At 42.6% G+C, this 7,426-nt stretch overlaps 1 non-coding gene across 1 annotated transcript; it reads left to right on the top strand.

Moving 5' to 3' along the window:
- The first annotated feature begins 6,636 nt into the window (after positions 1–6,636).
- Trnap-ugg lies at positions 6,637–6,720 on the top strand. The gene has a single exon. It is a non-coding gene; the product is annotated as a tRNA-Pro (tRNA).
- The last annotated feature ends 706 nt before the right edge of the window (positions 6,721–7,426 follow it).

Raw genomic sequence — 7,426 nt, 5'->3', positions numbered from 1 at the left:
CGACCGACGTGAGTGCCTTTGTTAACAACACGACATCGCCTGCAGCGCCTCTCCTGTGCTCTTGACCGTATCAGTTGCACCCTGGATAACTGGAAAACTGTGGCCTGCTCAGACGAATACCGAGTTCAGTTGATAAGAGCTCGTGGCAGAGCTCGAGTGTGGTGCAGACGCTACGAATCCGTGGACCCAAGGTGTCAACAAGTGTTAGCTGTTGGTGGCTCCATAATAGTGTGGTTTGTGTTTATATGGAATCGACTGGCTACTCGGTTATGTTCGGCTACTTGGAAAACATTAGCAGCCTTCCATGAACTTCATGATCCCAAACAGTTACGTAATTTTTATGGTAGACAATACGCCATGTCAGCGGGTGACAGTTGTTTGCGATTGGTTTGAAGAATATTCTGGGCAATTCAAGCAAACGATTTGGCCACCCAGATAGCCCGACATGAACTCCGTCGAACACTTATGGTATATAATCGAGAGGTCAGTTCGTGCACAAAACCCTGCGTCGGCAACACTTTCGCAGTTGAGTCGATGCTACGTTGAGTTGCTGCACTACGCCGAAGAAAAAGAGCTGCGACCAGATATTAGGAGGTACGCCATGTCTTAAGTCGCTTGCTTGCGTCCGTCTGTGTAGGTAGGCTAGTCTCACGAAATTCTTTGGCGCTTTTTACCCGATTTTTACTAACAGATACGCTGATTCGTGAGGAAGGTTTTAGCATGTAGTTTATATACATTTGATACATACTGTCTGAATTATGACGAATTGAAATGGAATTGTGAAAACGATACCATTGTCACCTAGCAAACAGCCACCTTAACCAGACACAGCTGCAGTGTCTCCTGAATGCAGCAAGCAGGACCTAATTCGTAATATCTCATGTGGTGGTGTAGCGAGCAGAAGAACGTTTGGCTGGAAGCGGAAAGGTTGTGGGATCATATACCGGAAGAGTTCCCTTTCTCCTCTGTCTCTTAACCTAGTATCACCTCTGAAAGATCTGGCGATACGCATTTCGAAATATGACTAAAATTTCAGTCTGCCAATTGCTGCTTCCCTCAGATTCGCACGCTCAATTCACTGCAAATTCCTTGAACAATGGGCAGTCAGTTACTCTACTAAAGTATCGTAGTAAATATGGGCAATGACGGAAAGATAACCACTTCATTATCAGGCTGTGATGAGACACAGTTTGAAATAATGAAGCAATAAATCCCCTCCAATCATTTGAGAACAATTGCATTGCGAAGAAAACATGCGAATCCAAAATATGTGATGTTTTATTTTTTTTCCAGGAGTCAAATTTTTTCCAAAAAGCAACTTTGCTTCGTTACTGGCTAAAACCGGTACGGATATTTTTCGATATTTTCTTGGCCTTTGTCATATCAGGTGCTTTTATTTTTTATTAATAACCGGATAAAATAGTCGCAATATCAATTACGCATTGCAACAATGCTAAAACCGTCCGTTTTTAAATAAAACGTTTTTTAAGGTTCAAATGGTTGAAATGGCTCTGAGCACTATGGAACTTAACATCTGAAGTCAACAGTCCGCTTGACTTAGAACTACTTAAACTTAACTAACCTAAGGACATTACACACATCCATGCCCGAGGCAGGATTCGAACCTGCGACAGTAGCAGCAGCACGGTTCCGAACTGAAGCACCTAGAACTGCTCGGTCATAGCGGCCGACTTTTTTTAAAGCAACGAGTGTTTTTTATTCGTAAAATTGCATTGCTTTGAAATATTGTGTAATAATAGAAAAAGAGAAAAACGGTCAGTTCTATATTAATAACAATACCGACAGAAACGGACATCAAACGAATAGTATAAGAATCGGTATAGCTTTGCTGGGTCTATAACGTACCAGTTACCATGTGGCGTGGGCTATCAGATGGTATGCGTGTAGAAGCAGTGTGCAGGACCTGGGCTATCAGGTCTATACGGCAGTTTCTCACTGTCATAGTCGAACATCACTCGTATTACAAAATGGAACCATTCCTCATCTGAGGTATTGAACTGTGGTATCAGTGAATTACGCTATCCATTACTTTAAAAGAATAAAAATGGGAGAAGTCACAACAATGTCTCCAAAGTATAAATTGCAGTAATTATCTGATCAAGTTTGATATTGTAAAATCGTTAATTTTCCAATTTATTGTTTATTCCTCACTACTATATTATAAAATAATGAAGTAATTATGAAACAGATTGTGTCTGTGTCTGTATGCGTATGTTAGTGTGCGTATGTGTGTGTGTGTTTGAGAGAGAGAGAGAGAGAGAGAGAGAGAGAGAGAGAGAGAGAGAGGAAGAGAAGAAATTATTACTTTGGATAAGAGGCAATACAAGGTTGTACAGTATTTTGTAGATTAGAGGTTTAGATATACAAATACGTCTGTACATAAATGATGCATAATTGTAATCCTAGAATCACTTTTCACATTACTACGGAGGTATGGTAATGTATACAGTCAACACTGTGTTTCACAGAAATAATTAAAATACCATTTTCATCTGTCGTAAATTTCTAGAGATCTGTAATTAAAACTGCATATAGCAATAGCGCTTAGCGTTCATCATTTAGCTTTCACCATTTAGCGTTAACTATTTGGTGTTTACCGTTAGTTATTCAGCATTTACTGCCTACCATGTAGCACTTACCATTTAGTGTCTACCATTTAGCTTTTAGAGTTACCTGTTCAGTGTTTAAAGTCAAGCATTTAGTGTTTACGATTAGCTTTCAGCATTTACTCTTTAGCGTTTATCATTTATGGTAGTATTTAATGTTTAGTGTTTATGGTACCATATTTACCATTCACCATTATATGTTTTATGTTTACCTTTTAGCATTCACTGGAGGTTATGTGGGGCATAAAGAACAAAACTCATCTATTTCCACCATATTGGAATTTTGTTACTTCTCTATGACTGGTCCGAAAAAATAGAGGTAAATTATAAATGATGCATTCGCTCTCTAAGTAAGTTATGTAACTTGAATACCATTTTATATTGGAAATAATACATATATTTGGCTTTCAAATACATAACGAATATTTTTGACTTTCAAGTGTAGGCTGCACGTTTTACTGCATTTCTGACACGTCATTTAAATATTACAAAAAATGGGAATGAGCGTATGGCACCGTTGGCCGAGAGGTCCCATCTGGGGAAGTTCGGCCGCCAAGTGCAAGTCTTACTTCAGCAGAAGCCACACTGTGTGTCTTGCCCGCCGGTGATGAAGATGGAATGAAGATGAGGACAACACAACAGCCAGTCCACGAGCGCTGAAAAACCTCCAATCCGGCCGGGAATCGGACCAGGGTCCGCTTGCACGGTGGAAGGGGGGGTGAGGCAAGCACGTTTCCACCCAGCGAAGCAGGCGGACATTTAAATATTACTCTCTCACTGGTTGGAAAGATGAGAGAATTGTTCTGTTTCCGTCATCTTGGAATTTTAGTATTGTGACTGAGGTAAGGAGTACTATGCTGTGAACGGTTGGAGATACAGTGGACTCGGAGGGGAGAGGGCAGGGGAGGATGTTTTTAAGTTTCTGTTTACAGGGTGTCTTGTTTTAATACTTTTCTCCGATTCCTTGGTAAATGGCAGGAGGGATGTTGGGGAATGAAGCACAGCCGAGCTAGCTACTTCACGCCGAGTCACCCTTTGTCGCTGTGTTAGCGGTTCTATGTGCCTCACCCGTCACTGTTGTCGCAAACCTCATGTGTACGGAGTGTTTTGGCAAAATGTCAACAGTACTGCCCATTGGCTTATTTCATTACCACACTGGTTGTGCTGGTCCCCACTGCGTATATGTGGCTTGCAAAAACTTAAAAAAAAAAGTAGATTTCGCTCGCCCAAGTTTTTAGGGACGCAGAAACACATACGTTCATTTCTTCCGTTCCAAATCTCATGTCGCACAGACATCGTTTGTCTTTGTACACCATATGGCCCAGCAACCACTAATCTTTATACCGAGAGTTCGTAGATCCTGTTCTAAGTTCTTAATATACGCTACTCAGCCGCTGAGATCGCAGAAACTGCCACAGAAAGACTGCGGGCAGGTGGCTTTGTGCATAGTTAAGGAAGCACAAACAAAAGTGCATTATGAATGTGTGAAGAATTAAACTACAGTGATAGAAAAAGGTCATCTGAATAAAGGCTACTGTCGTTTACTAGCCTTCCAGCGACTAAATAATCAACGCACTGCCGTTTATTGATTCGTACTGCACTGTGCAACAGAAGACAGCGGTCATTAGTATGATGTACAAGAAACTTCCAGGTGTTATTCCTTCATATACTTTTTCTACATTCATATAATGAGTTCCATACGCAAATTTTCTTACAAGGCTTAATGCCGGTGTAATATTTTACCCTTGTGTTTACTCTTTCGTAAACTAATGTATGATGAAGAAATGTAGCGCTATGACTAGGCCTAGGTCGTTGTCACCATGTAAAAACAATTGCGTTAGAAATTGCAAATGGCGTCGTTTATGAGCTAAAGAAGACAACAAAAAAATGGTTCAAATAGCTCTGAGCACTATGGGACTCAACTGCTGAGGTCATTAGTCCCCTAGAACTTTGAACTAGTTAAACCTAACTAACCTAAGGACATCACAAACATCCATGCCCGAGGCAGGATTCGAACCTGCGACCGTAGCGGTCTTGCGGTTCCAGACTGCAGCGCCTTTAACCGCACGGCCACTTCGGCCGGCAAAGAAGACAACAGCTAGCCTTGTTGATTACAGACGGTATACTAACGGCAGTTTGCGAACTTGAACCGTGTGGCTGGCTGTGGTTAGGATGTAAACAATAAGTTTATTTCAACTAGCAAGCTGCTGCACGCACACATGTTGAGGTGGTTCTATAATGAAGCTAATAAAACTTGCCTTATTGGCGTCTTGCTTGAAAACAAAATGTGGGGGTGCAGCAACGTGTAGTCAGTCGTCAGTTTTTCTGCAATCATAATATCGTCTGGCGAAAGGGCGGTCAAGTTCTATCCTTGCGGAAGTGTTACAGCATCAAGGAACCGTGCAGGATTTGAGGAAGAATATTGTTAGGCGTAAATGTCTCCACATATGAAAAATGAATTGACCAACATATACTTCCTCCCCCTTCAGGATTTTGCGGAGATGTTTTTAATATATCAACAAGGTGGCTGGCTCACCCAAGATTTTTGTAAGCGGTCAGCCGGTTACATTTCCCTGTGTTGTTATTTTAGCTCTTCTGTGTTTTGTTTTCACTCTGTTTTACTTTCTATATCTTTCTTGATCTTCCCTCCTCACTGGTTTTAGTGCATGTGAGATTGCCTGTGTGACAGGGAGATTGTCTGGTCATTTCGAGGGCACATTTGTACGACAGTTTTAGTTCTTATCCACATTCGTTTGTTTCAATAAATGTCAGGGCGCTAATAACCTCGCTGTTGGGCGCCCATTAGATGCCAAAACACACACATTCACCTACATAGAAGGGGTTTGTAACGCCGATATGGCTTTGGAGCTTGAGTGATGAGGAAGCGATCGAAACTGCTCTATTCTGCAAGGGGCTATGTCCGAAGACCGATCGCGCTTGATATTTTGTAATAAGCCCGTGACTTTTGCCGAATTACACAGATTAGTGCATCAGGTTGATTCGATTCGTTTCACCGATACTAAGCGGGAAGGTGCGAGGTGCTTTTCACAAAAACCGAGAGTTGGACAGGGCGCGGAGAGTAGTCGAGATGCCACGTTGGTTAAAGCGAAGTGGTGTTTCCGATGCGGTGATCCTGGACTAATGGTGAGCCGGTGTCTTGCGCCACGTAACCAGCGTCTGACCAGCTGACACCGAAAGCGTGCGAGTGCGTTGAATTTTAAATCTCCTATTTAATGCTGCAGCCGCATTCGACGTTCTGTAAATTCACTTTTGCCCCTTGTTTGTGCTGCAGTAAACCATGAATTCGTGTGTGCTTTAATTGATTCAGGCAGTATCCTTTACCTGCTTGATTATTACTTGTATATTTTCAGTCGCAGCAGTTGTGAGTTTCCTAGCCTAAAGCCGGTCTTGCAGGGAGGTCGTCCTGCCAATGGGCAGGTGTTGCCTCTGACTGGTAGCTATGAGTTTTCTTGGCCCGTCCAATTAGAAATTGTCAAGCATTTTTGCGTTAATGGTCTTGTGTTGCGCCTGGATTCAGTTTAGTAGTTTTATCATGAATTATGTGGGTAGGACGTTTTCTTTTAAATTTTACCCCAAAAAGAGCTACGATTTGAGCCAGTGTATTCCCGTCACAGGGAAAAACGGCGTTACTGTGCATGATGTAAGTGCAAGGTAGGTCATGTTTGTGATCCTGAGGTCAGTGATTCCGGTGTCAACCTGTGGTTGATTATAGGCTATTAAATAAGAAGTTGGTCTTTGAATCTGTGCCGCTGTCCGACTTGCACCACTGTTTCACCTGGTTTTCTGGTACTCGTTCTTGTTTCTATTCTCGATCATCGTCAGGCTTACCACGAGATCCCACTGACTGAAAATTCTAGACAACTGACAGCTTTTCGTCCGGATTGTATTATGTTCGAATTTAGCCGTGTACCATTTGGCTTATGGATTGGGGCTGCTGTTCTCTCCAGACTTCGAACATAATATTGGGGGATGTAAAATTTAAATGCCAGCCCGAGTGGCCGAGCGGTTCTAGGCGCTACAGTCTGGAACCGCGCGACTTGTACGGTCGCAGGTTCGAATCCTGCCTCGGGCATGGATGTGTCTGATGTTCTTAGGTTAGTTAGGTTTAAGTAGTTCTAAGTTCTAGGGGACTGATGACCTCAGAAGTTAAGTCCCGTAGTGCTCAGAGCCATTTGAACCATTTTTGTAACATTTAAATCTGGTTATTACTTATATGACATGCAATTTATAGTACTACCATCCAACGACATTTACAATACCTGGAGGAGGTTTTGAGCCACTTTCTTGCCACTTGTCTTACTGTAGAGCCTTCGAGAACTAATTTAGCTGAGCAGGAGTTTTCTTCCCCTGATCATTTGGTTTTTGCTGGCCGGATCCGAGAAGATCAAGAAAGGAGCACGTACTTACAGATATTTCCCCTACCTAAGACCAAAAAGGGCGTCACCCGGTCCATTATGATAGCGAACTTCTATCGACGAAAGTTCATCCCTAATTTTGCCCAGATAGCGGCCCCCCTTGAACCCGGTGCATAAGAAGAATCAGACATTTGAGTGCAGGGTGTCACAGCTGTCTCCCTGATTAACCGTCCAGTGCTAGCCATTTCTGACTACGTATATCTGTTTTGTCGTGCAGACCGACGGTTCAAAATTGGGTATCGCTGCGGTACTCTTCCCGGAAATCAGGGAGAACGTAGACCAATTGCGTGCGCTTCAAGGTCCCTTTCGCCAGTAGGACTTCAATATTATGTTTACGAGTGTGAGGCCCTGGTGGTAGTGTTC

Source organism: Schistocerca americana, chromosome 6 (assembly GCF_021461395.2).
Source record: "Schistocerca americana isolate TAMUIC-IGC-003095 chromosome 6, iqSchAmer2.1, whole genome shotgun sequence".
Lineage (NCBI taxonomy): Eukaryota > Metazoa > Arthropoda > Insecta > Orthoptera > Acrididae > Schistocerca > Schistocerca americana.
This window is presented reverse-complemented; position numbering and strand designations above follow the sequence as displayed.